Source organism: Aulonocara stuartgranti, assembly GCF_965226115.1.
Source record: "Aulonocara stuartgranti genome assembly, chromosome: 3".
In the NCBI taxonomy this organism is placed as follows: Eukaryota; Metazoa; Chordata; class Actinopteri; order Cichliformes; family Cichlidae; genus Aulonocara; species Aulonocara stuartgranti.
Genome location: NC_138941.1, coordinates 76,752,950 through 76,771,240, shown reverse-complemented (window position 1 = coordinate 76,771,240; position 18,291 = coordinate 76,752,950). Strand labels below are relative to the sequence as shown.

At 41.5% G+C, this 18,291-nt stretch overlaps 1 long non-coding RNA gene across 1 annotated transcript; it reads right to left on the bottom strand.

The window, feature by feature from the left end:
• Positions 1-8,237: 8,237 nt before the first annotated feature.
• On the bottom strand, positions 8,238-11,003 carry LOC309703750. The gene is made up of 4 exons (XR_014276015.1): positions 10,614-11,003; positions 9,021-9,087; positions 8,448-8,843; positions 8,238-8,364 (listed from the first exon to the last, which is right to left on the bottom strand). It is a non-coding gene; the product is annotated as an uncharacterized lncRNA (long non-coding RNA).
• Positions 11,004-18,291: the final 7,288 nt, after the last annotated feature.

The window sequence follows — 18,291 nt, the reverse complement described above, 5'->3', positions numbered from 1 at the left end:
TGTGTGAAACACCTCAAAACTGTTGTTCTGTGCTGCCCAACCTTTTTCGTATATGTCCGACAATATTTTCACGGACCGGCCTTTAGGTGTTGTGGATAAATACAACAAAATAAAACCAGTACCAGTGACAAAAAAAAGAGGACTTATTCATAACACGCGGACCCAGGGAAACCGAGTTAATGATAAAAACATTTAAAAATGTAACGATAAAGGCCCTGAAAACCATGAATTTCCCACCCGAGCCTCAACTCTCGTGGCCTGGTACCAAACGTCTCACGGACCACTGGTCCATGGCCTGGGGGTTTGGGGCCAGTGCTGTAAAACACACGTGACACACAGATCAGCTGAGTGTTCAGGAACCCTGATCCTCTCCTGTTCAATTCGATTTTATTTATACAGCACCAAATCACAACAACAGTCACCTCCAGGTGAGGTAGAACCTACAATAATACATACAGAGAATCTTATGACCCGCTATCAGCAAGGGCTTTGGTGACAGTGGGAAGGAAAAACTCCCATTTAACAGGAAGTGTTAGGGTGCCTGGGTCGTCGACCCAGGGTTTTTGAGTGTATGATATTATTTATACTTTCTAGTTTTTGGTTTCTTTGAGTTCTGTCTTATGGTTTATGTCTCTGTCTTCTTTAGTTGTTCTGTCTCCCCTATCACCTGCATCCCCTTGTCTAGTTCGCGTCTCTGTGTATCCTTAGTTGCTATATCCCCGTGTTCAGTCAGTGTTTGTGTCTGCCCTGGTCCCACGTCTCTGTTCCCTCTGTTACAGTGCGTGCGAGTCTGTGTCTTTGTTCAGTCTGTGTTATGTGTTTCCTGTTTTACTTTGAAGGTTTCTGTCTTATCTCAGTGTGTTCAGTTTACCCTTCTTTGGTCTCGTCAGTTCTGATTTGCCCCAGCTGTGTTTCCCTCCTGTTACTCATTCCCTGATTGCTCCCTCTGTGTATTTTAGCCCTGTGTTTCTCTGTTTCCGTGTCGCGATCTACCGTTTTCTTAGCTGTGTGTTCTGTCATTTCTCCAGTTTAAGTTTGTTTTGAGTTTTTTCAGTTATGTTATATTTTGAGTATTAAATTAAAGCCTTTTTTGAGTTCACGTCTGTCTCCGGAGTCTGCACCTTGGGTCCTATTCCTGCCTGCACACAGCCACACCTAACAGGAAGAGCTTTTAAGCAGAACCAGACCGGTTGGGGGTGATGGAGTTGTCATATGTTGTTGTCCAGGCGAGATCCTGATTGGCGGTGGGAGCTGTGCATCTCTGATCTTCCTCTCCTCATCCTTTGAGATGTCCAACTTTTGGGTCGCCCTCGCTTCCTGCTTTCTTTTTTGGATTTGCACTGACTTTGTGCAAGATTTGGGACCACATTTCCACTTGCCCTTACACTTGTAAGCTCAGGTGGTTAAAGTTCACAGCTAAAATAAAATAAATTGAACTGATCCAGCAGAACTAACATTTTGTGTTTAATGTTAGTGAGCACAGAAGCTGTCTCTAGCTCCCCCTACAAGCTCAAACAGAACATGTAATGTCAGGTTGAGGTGATTATTTTGAGTTTGCTGATGGCGTTTGATTTCAGGAGTTGTTGTCAAGGTTACCTGTCAACCCATCAGATTTCTTCTTTTTTTTAAAGACCACCTGACTATAACTGACCTGAGCACACCCTGGGGACAGAAATATGAGGGAATAATATCAGGTAGATGTGAAGGTGAACACTGAATCACCACCATCATCATCAGTTTTTGCTCATGTTTACCTGAAGGGTAAGACACACACACACACACACACACACACACACACACACAGTGAGAAATTGTGTGTTGACTGAAACTATAAAGGATGGTGTGTGTGTGGGTTGTTTTGGTGACACACACCTGTCCTGTGTGAAGGAGACATCAGCATAGGTGACATCTGAAAGAGGAGATGAGTCACTCCTTCCTGATAAATGAAGCAGGAAACAAAAACATATTCTAGTGATTAAACTGTTCATTTGAAGTCCTTCTTATCTTCGTGACCTTATAGTACCATATCACCCTATTAGAGCACTTCAAATCCTTCCTTAGTTATACTGCAGTTATACAGCAGATCTGGGCTCCAGGTTCTGCTCAAGGTTTCATCCTGTTAATTATGATGATAATGATGAAAATGATTATTATGATTATTTTTTATTGGGAGGTCAGTCAGTAACACATGCCTGTAAAATATGTTGGTTGGATGAGGTTATGTTTAATTTAATGCTTTCATGCTGAGCTGACCAAGCATCAAACACAAAGAGTAGCAGCATAAACACCACATCCTGTCACAGACACAGGTACATATAAGGTATGTAGACCACAGGATATGAAGTTTACACATGGGCTGCTTCCTGTTGACAGAGATGAGAGCTCATAAACTTTCACATTATAAAGTATGTCAGAAGCAGATGAAACCACACAGGTCTTACTTGTTTAAACTCTAATGCAAAATATATTGTAGAGCCCAGAGTGGACATTAACACTCAGCTAAAGATTAATTAAATAATCACTTAATTCTTAAAGTACAAGAGCAAGTAAACTAAACAGTACTCTGGTCCTGCACTGGTTTAAACTCTAACAACTTAACAGAGTGAACCCTTTACAGGCTCGGGCACTGATCATGACGGTAGAGGAGAAACAGCTCTCACATCATTTTTATTTTTATTATTGTTGTTATTATTATTATTGTTGTTGTTGTTGTTGTTGTTGTTGTTGTTGTTGTTGTTGTTGTTGTTATTATTATTATTATTATTATTATTATTATTATTATTATTATTATTATCACAAAGCATCTGAAGCACTGTTAAAATGGTTTCCCACTGCCTTTCAGAGGACGGTTTAGGAATGTGACACTGCTGCACTCTTGTAGACTCTTATATGATCCACACTGATCTGACTGCAAACTGTTAAATCTAAAAGACTTTATACCTTTTAATTTCCTATAGAGGAGCAGAGCTCCAAGCAGAACTAGAACCAGAAGAATCACAGAAACCAGACCGGCTATCATGGCAACGATGGAGGAGGAGGAGGAGGAGGAGGAGAGAGGAGGCGATGCTGTGCCAGTACACGGACATGCAGAAGTATCGGGAGAGTTAACAGGAGAGGTGCAGGCTGTGGTGAGGATGAAGATGGTTCAGTCAGTTCATTATCAGGTCAGCAGGTCATTAAAACAAAAGTGATGTCAGTGTTCTGACCTCTGACCCGCAGAAAGCTCTGATGAGATTCTCCAAATGTGTCAGTAGAACATGAGTAGAGACCTTCATCAGACTGCTGGACATTTGTGATGATGAGCTCCGATTTAGATTCAGACCCAACATGACTTCCATTAATGAAGAAATAAGCTCTGACTGTGCCACCATTCCTCTGTCTGCAACGCAAGGTCATGTTACTTCCTGTCCTCACAGGAAGTGCAGGAATCTCCAGGATCACATGTTTATCTAACCAACAGAAACACAAACAGAGCATGACACAACGTCTTTGGAAAAACAGGAATTTTACATCCAACCTCTGGAAACATCTGCACAGAGACACAGCTGGAACATCTGACTGTCTGTACCTGAAACACTGATGGACACTTCATCGCTCTGCTGTCCAGATGAGTTCTCACAGAAGTAACTTCCCCCAGAGGAGACGGAGCAATCCAGAACACAGGAGGAACCATGAACCCTCCCAAAGCCTGCAGCTGCTCCACAGTCCTCAGTGAGTCCTCCTCTGGTCCTCTTCACTGTCCATCCATCAGCTGTCTGTCCATCATCAACACAACTCAGAGACACTGAAGAAGATCCTCTGAAGACCTGCTGAAGGTTTGGACTGACAGACAGAGACACTGGAGGACACACACACACACACACACACACACACACACACACACACACACACACACACACACAGAGTAAATGTATTTGTGTTCTTGTTGGAGTCTCACTGATTGTTTTCATTTCATCAACTCACCTGCAGAAACAGTCGGTGCAGACAGCAGCAGCACACACACACCTGTAACAGGAGGACAAAGGTCAGTAAAGGTCAGAGGTCACTGTGTGGGAATTACTATAATTCCTGAGAATATAGCCTCATCAAATACTGTGAACTAACATCAAAAACGTATAATAGTGAAACTGCTCCATTCACTAACCGTCTGAAAGTTGTTAGAAGCTACTAAATAAAACTGGATGCAAAACTGATACATTACTGCTGGAAAGAGAGACTGAACGCCTAACGTTGCAAAATCACCTCCACCTCAAAGCAGGCACCAGTCTTTTGGTGCCTTATGGACACAGAGAACTATAAAGGTAGTGATTTTGGGGGGTCTGCTATTGTATAGAGCACTTTGAGTAATCTGGGAGAGTAGAAAAGTGCTATATAGGAATCAGTCCATTCACTGTCTGAACAGAGTTTTGTCGTGTTTCTTTTGCTTTATAATGTTCTGGCACATTAAGGTGATTAAGATACACATTAGGCTGACATCTGGGGCCAGAATCAACTGGCTTTGTGCTGGCCCATGTGTGGGCCACCTCTGGCAAACCAGATCTGGGCCATTGAAGGGCCGTCATTCTTTGCAGTATGTGGGCCATGTGTAAGCACATTGTGTGGGCCAGTTCGGGGCCATACCAATTTTGCTATTTGGGCAGATTCAGATTCATGGCACAACATAGATGGGACAAGACTCGGCGGTCTAGCTGCATCTAAGGGGCAAAGGTCACTGTGTGAGGATGCCAAAGTTCACATTTTGGACAGAGAAGATAGATGGTTTTAAAGAGGAGTGAAAAAAGCCACAGCAACTATCTGCCATCTATAATCCAGTGTTGAGATCCTTTCCCAGAATCCTTAACGCCCACTCACATCCTGGGCCATCTGACCTCAGGAAATCACATGATAGGGTGGAGCCAGGTTTGACAATGAATTCACGTGAAATCTTGGCTGATTGTGACCTACACCCATTTTCACACCTTGGCTCATGTGATTAGGTAGAGGATCAACAGGGGTCAATTGTCCCCATTGAGGGGGGACACTCCCTCGGGGCTTAAATCTGGGACTCTCCACCATTTGACCCTAAAACAGAAGAAGCTTCTCGGATGAAACCTCTTCAAGAAACTTAAAGAAGTCTAGATGCTTTTCTTTCCAAGCGCCTTAGAATGAATGATGCAAACCTCAATGAGATGAAGCAAAACTATAAAGTATTGTGGGCCTAAATTCAATTTTCAATTCAATTCACTTTTATTTATTTATATAGTGCCAAATCACAACAAAAGTTGCCTCAAGGCGCTTCATAGGTACAGAGAAAAACCCATGGCAGATGATGATGGCAGATACTCCCTTCACCTTGGCCAAAAAGGCTAAAATGACCAAAGAAAAAGTGAAAAACAGCTGAACATGAGAGGTTTTTGGACAAAGTTTGTGTTTTTTCCATTGTTTAATCACTGCTTCCAGCCAAGAGTGATACCATATATACCCTATAGCTGCAGAAAAGGCTAACATTGTTATCTTTTTACGAAAAAAAAACAGCTGAACATGAGAGGTTTTTGGACAAAGTTTGTGTTCTCCATTCTTTAAGCACCGGTTTGAGTACCGTTTAAGCACCGGCACCATTTGAAAAGGAACGGTTTTGTACTGGTATAGGATAAAACCTAAATGATACCCATCCCTATGTGGAAGTACTGACCTTACTTTGAGTTTGATTCCATAAAAAGTGACAAAAACATTAGTGTCCGTTGTGCTGTAAAAAACTTCTTTTTACAGCAAACCCCCCCCGCCCTCCTAAACCTCCAAGCAAGCACCGGGAGTGCGCTACCAATTCACAGAGAATCTCATGGATTCTTCCACTGACCGCCGCGGCACACCTGCACCAGGGTAAACCTCCGCCTACCCCACTCCTGCTTTACAGGTAAAAATAGAGCAACAGGACCGCTGAGTCTTTAATTTTATTTATTTTCTGCTGTGTTTCACTTGCATGTATTTGAAAGAGTGAGTGTAAACACAAAAACCTATTTTATTTTATGTGCTGGAATGTGCAGAAAATAGGTTTAAATGTTAAATAAATTTCTTCCAGTCAGAGAATGTTGCATATAACTGATAAAACAAGTTAAAAAAAAAGAGACTTTTCCATTTGATTACATTTTGTATGATGGATTATACAGAAAAAGTAGAATTGGGCTGAAAGATCTATCACTTTATCACCTATTCAGGTTGTAAATCGTGTTTTTAAAAAGTAACTAAGTAACTAAGTAATTAATTACTTTTGAAAATAAGTAATCAGTAAAGTAATGGGATTACTTTTGGGGGGAAGTAATCAGTAATTAGTTACTGGGAAATGTGAGTAACTGTATTCTGTTACAGTTATCGTTTAAAAAGGTGGTTTTCAGAATACAGTTACTTTGTTGAAATAAATGGACTACACATCGTTCTTTTCCTGTTTCATATGTTAGGCTGTCCCCTCTCTATTTGTGGTTATTTCACGCCGGTGGAAACTCAAACAAAACATGCATTAAGAGGCTCAAACGTCTGTGTCTCAATCTTACGGCCCATGTCACCTCTACTTGCGGCCCGCATAAATGATGTGAAGAAATATTTGTAAAAATCATTATTCAAAAAATTATATGGAGGCAATTGAGAGAGTGTTACAGGTATATCATGTATGAAGCATGTAAATATAATAATAACCAAAGAGTGCCTGACGACCCCAGTTGTAATTGAACTATTAAGACTCGACCTCTCTGTCTCTCGCTTGCAAAGTTGACCCAGACAACAAAGTAAAGCTAGTTTTCAGCTACGAGCCCGACGTATTAACCAGAGGTCCCTTTAATACGGCTCGAGCCGCGGACCTGCCGCTGAATAGTTTTCTATACAAGATCGCTGCAAAAAGTGCAGCCTTACCTAATGTCCACCTACTGTTACTCATGTATATTAAGATTTAAAAATCTAGTTTGTATTGATATGGCGAGTAGCCTTCAGTAATAGTAATATATCACACAGCAATAGTACATTCATGTAGTTTTAGGAAGCATGATAATATATTAAGTAATCCAGAGTATTCTGAATTGAGTAATGTATTCTGAATACATTACAAAATACATTTTTGGGCATGTATTCTGTAATCTGTAGTGGAATACATTTTAAAAGTAACCTTCCCAACACTGGTTAGAGCTGAGAGTAGGAAGTGTGTGATGGACTCACCGAGGAGCAGACAGACACATGCAGTCTTCATGCTGTCTGGATGACGACCGACTGAAGTGCGACAGAACAAGGACTTCAGCGACAGCTGACACTTCCCTGTTCACACCTCCAGCGTCACTGACCAAACCTGCTGCTGTGACAGATGTTTAAAGTCATGTATGCTTTAAAGCAGCTGAGATGTCGTTTGAGTTTCTGTAAGAGATTTAACACAAAGTGCAGCTACACTGTTTCCCTTTATTATCTATTTTTAATATGTTTGTGTGGGTTGGGGTAAAATTTTGCTGCCTCACATAACCTTATGATGCCATTTATTTAATGTCATTGTGTCATTAGGCTTAATTAGGTCATTTACATTGTTATGCAAGATGGTGCTAATGCTTTGAGTTCCTTGACAATTAAACGGACTCACTGTCTCGATCGTGACATCAGCTTTGTGTTTGACGTGTAAGAGTTTAACTTCAGGGATGAATTATTGAATCCTGTTAAGCTCCACGCCCCTGGTACCGGGGGCAAAAGGGGGCACGTTCAATCAGTTATAACACAGGTCAGAAATATAAGTTCCACAGAAACCTCTGAATCTCAGCTAAAAGCTCATAGAAACCATTATCTACAACCACCAAACACAACAAAAACAAGCCATGATTAAGCGCTTTTGCCGGTGTGAGCCGTGATGTTGAAAGGGTAGCGTGAAATAGAAAGGTTCATACAGTGAGTGTTAATAGATATCTTATCTACTGTAATATTGATTGATGCTAGGTGCTAAGTGTAATTTTTTCAATGTGATTTCAGACATCATTTTCCCCAAAATAACAAATAAACCTCAATGAAACTCATTAACAGGGAACAGCTTACAACTTACAAAGACAATTATGGAATTATGGATGGAAACTCTTAGCAGGCAGAGTTCATTTGGACAAAGACTCAGACAGGAATGTTTGTGGTGAGAAACTTTAATAGTTTATCACTAAAGCAGAGAAACTGTGTAATACATACACAGTCACATCTGTCATGTCTGAAAAAAAAAAGACAGAATGAAGAAGAATTAAGGACGAGGTTGTTCATCGGCATGACTTCCATTAATGAAGAAATGAGCTGTGATGATGTCCCCATGCACCCGTCTGCAAGGCAGAACCACATCATCGCCTGTCCTCACTGCAGGGGTCTCCTGGACCAGCCCTTTATCTGAGGAACAGACACAGAAACAGTGATGCAGAGACAGAGTTAATGATAACGGAGACACAGCTGGAACAGCTGACTGTCTGTACCTGAAACACTGATGGACACTTCATCGCTCTGCTGTCCAGATGAGTTCTCACAGAAGTAACTTCCCCCAGAGGAGACGGAGCAATCCAGAACACAGGAGGAACCATGAACCCTCCCAAAGCCTGCAGCTGCTCCACAGTCCTCAGTGAGTCCTCCTCTGGTCCTCTTCACTGTCCATCCATCAGCTGTCTGTCCATCATCAACACAACTCAGATACACTGATGAAAATCCTCTGAAGACCTGCTGAAGGTTTGGACTGACAGACAGAGACACTGGAGGACACACAGAGTTCTCTCCCTCGTGCACAAGTAACAAAAAGAGCTCTGGTGACTTGCGTCTTGCTTTTCCTGTTGTTGTAGAATTGTCTCATTCCAGTGAGGGGTTGTGCTAGACCAGACCTTCCCAAAGGGGGGAAAAAACAAAACCAATAAACAAACGCTTGGACACTGCCAGCACGGGTGCCTACACAAATGCAAAGCAGGAGATGAAGCATAGCTGAATATGTTTTCAAACCAACTTCATTGTAAGGCAAAGACTAGAAAATATGGTGAAGCAAATCTTCCCCTTGGTTTCACCTGCACAAGTGCCGAGGTAGGTCTCCACTGCATAATTGGTTTTCCCGTCGTCAGGAGCAGCACTGGGCTGTTCAAATCACAGACAAACAGTATCCCACAGCTGTTTATGTTTTTAAACCCATTTTGCACAGAGAGGCATTTTTTGAAAAATGTATTGACAGCAATGTTGAACATTATTACACAGGAAAAAACAACTACATGTAAAATAATCACACCGTGACGCCTCTGCCTTTCTTAATAGACAGTAACTGCGTGTGTATATGTAAGCGTGTAAAACCTGAAGATCAGTGTTGGGTAAGTTACTTTAAATTAGTAACTTAGTTACATTACTAGTTACTTTCATCAAAAGTAACTCAGTTACTTCAAGTTACTCGTTACTTTCAAAGTAACTAGTTACTAGGGAAAGTAACTTTGGTTTTACTCAGACTTCTCTTGTTAATGTGTTGCTTCCGTAACTGGATACCCAGCCAGACTGCCAGTCTTCTAGCTTGCTTACTTGCCACAAGTGCACTGTGCCACCTACCAATAGAAAGGAAAAATAATGTGCATATTTCCACGAGAGAAATCCCACGCCTGGACCGTCATTGACTGCTGCCATGATTCTAGTCTACGTCACTGCTTCATGTTACATCCAACACAAAAACTGCAGTCGTGGTGCTTTCGATTGTACTCAGAACTCGGAAATTCTGCCTTCTGAATAGGAAGATGTTGGTAACACCAGACTGCAGATGAGCTGCATACAGGGCTGGACTGGGACAAAAAAACCGTCCTGGGGAATTTGAATAGAGCCCTACCTGGCCCCCTGGCAACACTTTGCTAGACCCGCCCCTGCATAGTTACCAGCTGTCAGCTACATAGAAAAGCATCCTGGTGTTATTTGTCTCTCAGAAACAGATCATAACTTCCCTTCAACTCATTCATGTCACCTAAAAGGTAAACCTGTTTCTCCATCACAGCTCTGATGATCCAGTAAGGACATCTCCTGGTTTCATCTTCATGTTTCCCTCTCACCAGATATACAAACCATATCATGACCAGCAGCTTTACAGCTGTGGCTCCAGCAAACATCAGCTGATACTAGAAATTAATATTAAATAAATTCTAACAACAGCTGATCAAACGTGCTGCTGTTGTTTAACGTGACATCCGCTGGTTTCCTCTTTCTGGCACGAAGTGGGCGATAAACAAACAACAGAGAAAAGCCGATCAGCTGATCATTGATCAGTTTCATGATTGAAGTAGAAACAGGAGAGGGAGGGTGAGAGAATGAGAGAAGAAGAAGCAGCTGTGCAGCGAAGACACAGAATAACTCCAGCTTTGTGTCTTTTTCATTTCATTTCTCAATACGAAACGCGTAATATTTTCTCTGAATACCAGACGATTCAGTTTTTTACGGGACGGTTGGCAACTCTAATAATTAACCTTATGAACAAAATAAAGTTCAACATCAGTAACATAGCACCCACCCAGCTGTATAGAAACTCTGTCATGCTAGCTAGCACGCAGTACGAAAAAGTCAGCATAACGAAAATAAACTCCACCTAAACTTGGTTCATATCTGACCCAGATACACTGCAGGTCATAACTTCTTACCTGAAGTTCAGTTCACCTGACGCTCGAACAGGCGGCCGCTTCGGGTCTCTCCTCTTGCCTCCCTTTTCCCTCATCCACCTGCTGGCCTCCACCACTTGCTAATGTTACTGAATCTGTGGAACCTCCGCGATAGCCACCACACGAAGTAACAAATAACGAGCCTATCTAAATCCCAGTAACGAGTAACGCGTTCCTGATTTTGGCATAATAACTAGTTACCGTGCTCGTTACCACAATAATAACGTAGTTACTGTAACGCATTACTTAATAACGCGTTAGTCCCAACACTTCTGAAGATAGAGACAAAATACTGTTTATCTGCCATTCAGCAATTCATCTCACGTAAACAATAACGTGGCACACAGCGTGACGTGAAAAAAAGGACTCATATCTTTGACGTTGCGTGATGAACTCTGTATTCCTCGTCCACACGTAAACGCAAAAAAGGAGTTTTAAAAAATCTCCGTTTTAAAAAATCTCCGTTTTCGGTGATTTGAAACGCCGTTTACGTGTGGACGAAACAGCAGCGTTTTCAAAAATACCCGTGTAGGTGCGGACGTAGCATAAAAGAGTTAGTAGTTTATTTTCTTACTACCTGTAATTTATTGCAATTTACTTGTATTTGCTTAATTGTTTACTAAATGTTTGAGGTGTGAAATAAACCGCAATTGAGCAAAATATGTGTGTGTGTGGTTGGAGGATGTGTTCGTGCGTGGGGGGGCGCAAACATTTTTCTTGTAAAACAAAGGGGGGTCCAGCAAAGAAAGTTTGGGAACCACTGGTCAAACAGAACGAGCTGCATCGTCCGTTTGCTTTTCGTCAGACTTGGTGACCACAGCATTGTTTTTTAAGTTTTATGATCCAAAGTTTTGAAACATGCTGGGATATTTTTCCTTCATATATTGAAAGCTTTTCAAAATGTGCTATTTTGAGTAATGGTCCATCTACACCACAGGTGTTGAACTCCGGCCGGTATCCTGCAAGTTTTAGTTGTGTGCTGGACTGAGCAAATATGACCAGCTGTCCCATATTGCCAGAAATATCCACAAATGGTGTAATCGGAAAAGAAGTAAACTCTGAAAGATTACACTTTCATAATAACTGAAGCTAATTGTGTTAAATGTGTGCTTATTTTTCATTTTGAACCTTTGTCTACCTACAACTTTGACCTAAAGCAGTCTGATAACTGAAAAATAAAATTCAAATATACTACAAGCTTTAAAAATACAACAATCGAACATTTTCATGTTTACATATAACACTTATTGCAGCATTGATCGAGACAGTAAATATGCTGATCACTGATCGCTGCTTGCCTGTAGCAGGGTTTGGGGGACGTGTGTTAGGAGCTTTATGGTTTGCTTCACCACAGCCCTTTTTTTTTATAGTGGACAGTTTGTAGCACTCTAACAGACTTTAGAGGCTGGAAAAGTTGAAGTCTATGCACACACACACTCTGATCTCGGTTAGAAACCCAAAGCAACAATCCCACTTAAAGCCTTAGATCTGCGTCCTCAGTGTGTGATGATCACAGACAGAAGCTCTTCTTCCTGTGCAGGAGGATCACAGACAGCAGTCCCATCTTCATCCTCACATTCCCGTTTTAGAGCTCCTCACTGCTGCTGACCTCACCCTCCTCCCAGGAAACTCAACAGGAAGTTGCACCTCTCTGACAGGAGGCCCTAGTGATGCGCAAATCATGAACGAATCGTTTAATACTCGAGAATCACTTTACTGACTCGTGAATCATGATTCACAAGCCCAACTGACTCACTGACTCATCCCTATTTCTATTAGCAAACTAATTTCATTAGTAGAAATATATCTTGCTTATAATTAAAATTGTGGGAAGAAAAAAAACAGTTTCTGAACAAAAACATTTCTGCTCTGAACTGGAAGAAAAAACCTTGAGTAGAAGCTCACATCAAGACAATAGCTCCTCGGTTCACAGTAGCATCGCTCAGCTAACATGCTAACAGCACATTTGAGCTACTAATCACAGCACGAATGAGTCACTCAGGACTCACCAATCCCCTCCCTCCTGGCTCACAGCTTCTTCTTCTTTTTCTTGGTTGGCAACCAATGTTAAGGCGCTTTACCGCCCCCTGGCTCACAGCTCAGTGGACATTTAGATGAGAAAATATATATTTGACACATTTGAGGAAAATACTAATAAAATACAAATAAAAAGAAATAAAATAAATGTTCCTTTTAGAAAATTTTTTGCTCACTAAAAATAGTTGTTTTTCTTTTTCAATCACTCATCTTAGTAGTAGGATATACATTAAAAAGAAACAAATTAAGTTTGAGTGAAAAAAGTAAATTTTTTGCACTCTCTGGTCAACTGACTTAGGCTACGTCCACACGTACCCGGGTATTTTTGAAAACGCAGATTTTTCTATGCATTTGCACCTTTCGTCCACACGTAAACGGCCTTTTCGGTCACTGAAAACGGAGATTTCTAAAAATGCCTGCCAGGGTGTGTCACGGCTGCTCAGCAGTCATGTGGTGAATTGAGAAAAGGATCCAAGATGCAGGCACTGACTGGGGTGCGAGTGAATGTTTATTTACAGAGGTGATAAGGTGACAAAAACAGGAAGAGCAGAGCGGGGAGAAAACCAAACTAAACTGGGGAAAACTAAAGAACTCAACTTAAGCCAAACATGCACGGGAGGAGGAACAAAATGCACAATGAAAGATGGCGGAGAGACGCAGACTGAACACCGGGTTACACAGAATGATGCAGACAGACATGGAGTTAATGTCACGGTTCTGGGTCCGTTGGACCCAGTATTTTGAGTTCATTACGTTTTGGTACTTTTGCATCATGGATTTTCTTTTGGTGTTTTAGTTATCTTGATGTTTTTCTATATTATGATTTATGATCTGATACTGTTGTGATTATGATTATCATTTAGTAGACTTTGGTCAGTGTCAGGTCTGTCTCTGTCTAGTCCGTGTCTTAGTAAAGTGTGTTTTGTTTCCTGTTTTACTTTGAAGGTTCTTGTTCCTGTCTGATGTCAGTGTTCCGGCTTCGCTCTCCCTGTCTCGTTAGGTCTTATTCCTCCCAGCTGTGTCCCCCTTCTGTCTCTAATTCCTTGATGACTCCCTCAGTGTATTTAAGCCCAGTGTGTCTTTATGTCAGTGTCGTGTCGTTAATGTCTGTTCACCCTCAGTTTATGCCTGTGTGTTATTGGTTTCTGTTTTCATGGCACTTCACGTTCATTTCTCATGTCAGCAATAAAGCTGTGGTTTTGATTCACAATTCTGTGTTCGAGTCCTGCACTTGGATCCTCCCCTCCACCTAACAGAGGACGCGACAGAGAGCACAGGAAAACACAGGGCTTAAATACACGGGGAGTAATCAGGGAGTGGGCCACAGGAGGGAGACACAGCTGGGAGCAATTAGGCTAACGAGACAGGGGAGAGGTAAAACTGAACACTGACATGAGACATGAACTTTCAGAATAAAACAGGAAACTAACAGACACAGAGAACCAGACAGGACACTGAACTTGACAGGCAGACTCATGAGCAGACACAATAACACCGTGGACAGACAGAGAAGTGGGAGCAGGCAGGCAAAGAACAGAAGCCTAACAAATGGCAAAATCACAACAGAATACACACTCGGAATGAACAAAAGCATAAGGAAACACAAAACACTGAGTCCTCAGACTCAGGACCATGACAGGGTGGATATTTTCGAAAACTCGCAACTCGTTTTTGCATGAGGAAAACGAAGAAAACGCAGCGTCAAAGGTGGGCGCCTTTTTTGACGTCACACTGTTATTGTTACATTATTGTTATTGTTACGTTATTGTTTCGGTGAAATGAATTTCTACAATACTGTTACTGTTACTTGTACTCTCTGCAGTGTTTAAATGCTTACATATACACACAGTTACTGTCCCTCCACACATACGACTCAGTTCTGCTTCTATGCCCCAGCTTTGTTTACTATTTCCCACCGAGGTAGTGATGTGCAGATCGATCCTGAAATATCGATTCCTCCGATACCAGTCATTTATGTTCTAGAATCGATTCTCACATTAAAATATCGATATTTTAGTAATTTAGAGTAAATTTGTAGTTTATCATTAACAGGAACACAGTGGAAAGAAACTATAACATTCGGATTGTCTACATTCAAAGGAACTACTTCCTCTTTCGCCTTTCATAGTCATGTGTGAAATACGGCTGTAAATGTCTCGCAGCGCTTTGGCGTGCGCACTCACAACAATGGCTGAGCGTAATCGGAGTCATGTGCGGAAAATTGTCATGTGAGTCAGTGTATTTTACCTCCACAGACGTGGTTTGGGATACATGTGGGAAAAAGTGCTCCAAGAGTGAGGTGTTGTGGCCATACTAGGGAGACATTCAAAAGGGCTGTTGGGGGGTAAATACATTTTACAGTGTTTATTTATCGGATAAAATACGTTAAATGTCACCGTTTTCAATGGCCGACACGGAAACAGCGGGGGTGTCCAAATTCAGAGGCTGCTTCCACCTGAGGACCCGGCCTTCGTGGTCTAAAGAAAGCCAGGTAGTACGTCACGAGCTCCGTCAGTGGAGTGAAACTCTGCCGTCTGCTCCTTGCTCTCTAAAATATAACCGGGCACTGATGTAAACTCTCAACCGTCTCACTCTTCTGTTTAATCATTTCCTGTTTGACGTTTATTGAGCTGTGTGAAAACCCCGGAGTAACCCTCCTGAGGGATTAATAAAGTTTAATTTAATCTAATCTAATAACTTTAATCTCAGCCAAACCGATTTACTCACGAACAAATAAAACACTGAAAAAGCCAAACAATAACATTTTTAAGTTATCAAAGTGACTTATATATCATGTTTAACCCAAGTAGCGAAAGACCGCGGGGGTTTGAAGACGATGTGTCGGTCGGCTCAGATATTTGAAGTTTACACAGCTACATTCTCACCTGAAGACATGGTAAAAAAAAATTTTGCGACCCAGAAAGAGAAATAAGAGTAATATTAAAACTAAGTATCTGGAAACTGGAATTGGCTCGGCCACGCTATGAATTCTGCGATATGGTTTTTCAATTTTGTTGTCCGGGTGGAAAATCTGGAGAAATTCAGGAGAATGGTGACTCCGGGAGAATTTCAGGACTTCTGATTGGCCAACATTTCTACACTGTTAGGAGTATATCGCCACCTGTTGCTTTGGCCCGTGTACGTGTGGACGTAGCCTCAGTGACTCAAAAAACCCGATTCACTTTGGTGATTGACTCGTTCAAACTCGATTCAGGAAAAAGAATCAAATTTACCATCACTACCTTCCACAATAAAAGCTGCCCTTACAACTGAGTGATTGGAAGATATCTCATTGATGGTGAACGCTGCCCCCTCCTGGCACCCAAGATTTTACCCGTGTGTGTCTTCAGCAATAACACTTAACTCTGTACAATAACACCCACCTCAAACATGGAGTAGATATTTGAGCAGGTACAGAGTCAGCAGCTGATCTCAGGCTGGTCACAGATTGACTGTCAGGTAGTCACACACACTCCCGCAGGAAGTGACCTCTGTCCTGTAATGATAACATGCTGTTTCAGAAGCAGCAAAGCAGGCGATGAAGAAGAACAGAGGGAAGAGCAAAAGAAGAAGAAGTCTCCTGTAGCACTAACAAGTTCAAAAGAGTGATTAAAAGATTAAATAAAACTTGAAAATGAAAAGCAGAAGCGAATGGATGGATGGATAAAACTTTAAATATTGACAACAAATCACAGTTCTCTGACTCTCATTGACTATGAAAAGAATGAATGAGGGCCAAAAAAATGCTTCATTACTGTGTGTGCAGAGGTCTCATGATATTCATCAGTACTGTCCTCTCTGAAGTGAACTGAAGAGTCTGATTCATAGAGCGATCATTGGAACTTTTCCACTCAGAGCCACAATTATTCACGCAGCTCATTTAGACTCAGCAGTTAACCTCAGATGCATATCTGTGGACTGTGGGAGGACATGCAAGATCCTCACAGAATGCCCAAACAGGAACCTCTTTATAAAAAAGAAAGTTTAAACCAAGCTTGATCATCTGTAGATGGAAGTGTGATGCTGTAAGATTTCACATTATTTCAATAAAAGAAGGATGGGGCTTTAGGTCACGTATATTACAGGCAACACTGATCATACTACAGTTATGTCCTGATCTACACAGAATCCAACCAATCACTGTTCATGAGTTTCAGCAATGGATCCATGATGATGGTGAACAGTGTGCACAGCAGAGATGCTCTCAGTCCTGTTTGATGTTCAGTGGACAGAAGACACGGGACCATTAGGATGGTGGATTTCCAGGTTCATGCAGACAGATGTGATCTGGTTATTAACGTCAGTGGAACAGAGATGAACGGCGTAAGGAGACAGATTCTTATGTTGCATACACACAACAGCTGGATCCAGTAAAGACGCAAAAGAAATACGCATCCACACCATGGAACTGGACTGTGAGTCCTTATATCACCCAAATATCTTAATAATAAAGCATCTAACAACATTGTAACTTTGTGTGATACAAATCCAAAGATCTAACATTTAGTAGAAAACATAAAAACAAGTGGTGGATGTTCAAAGAATACAAAATGCCTGTAAAAAAGAAAAAACACATCACTTAGAGATCTGATTAAATATCAAAGTAAAGAAGCTGGAGATATAAAAGCAGCATTGCAGTAAATTAAAGTCATGATTTAAGATTTCTCAGATCGTCATGACACCAATATAACATTATTGATATTGTGGTACAGAGTTATCACAGCACCTGTGGACAGTTATACATGTGTCCTGTAAACAGGAGAGGAACGGTTAGACGGGGAGGCGTGGCTTGTCACCATTATCTCCTCCTCCTCATACTTATGCAGTCTTTCGTTACTTGACAGTATTACAGCTGTGCACCAACTTTTCCCAAACACATCTCACATATTCTCTGTTATCAAACAGAGTTATCGCATATCCCACTGTCACACCTGGACACTGCCAACAAAAGAGCAAACTGTGGTTTAACACTGACACCTACTGGTGCAAAGATGGAATGGCAGCTGCAATGTCCCTGACTTCTAGTTTAAACGACTTAACTTAGGACATTTTAAAATGAAAAGATCAGTCAAAGTTAAAGAAAATGATTTTAGTGAGTATCATATTTACAATGTGTCTTTTGTTTTTTTATTTTATTCAGTCCTCCTCAGCGCCCAACTTCAACGCATCAAGAAGGTAATGTAGCGTAACTTAAAGGGAGACACACATGGCTAAACTCTTAGCTGCTGCCTCATGTGGAAGCAAAAAAAGTGATCTGTAAGTGTGTGCAGTCCTTATATATTGTGTGCCAGATGAGTGCAATTGAGGGCAAACTAGAGCCTTTCAAAGGAGAGAAATGGAAACAATGCAAGTCTGGTGAGGTGAGGGAGAGTAAGGGGAAAAGGGGGCAGGAAGAAACAGGAACCTTTGTAACATTACCTTTAAAACATTTGGGGAGCTGAGGCAGTGTGGGCGTGGCCAGTGGCTGGATTAACATCCATTTAACAGTCTTGATCACATATCATCCCACTGATGAGCAGGAACATCTTCTGTTTTTTCTACTGACTGCCACCCTGTCATGGTGCTGTGCTTGGAGACCAGCTGTTCTCCAGCAGTCTTGAACAAAGACTCAGACATTAATGTG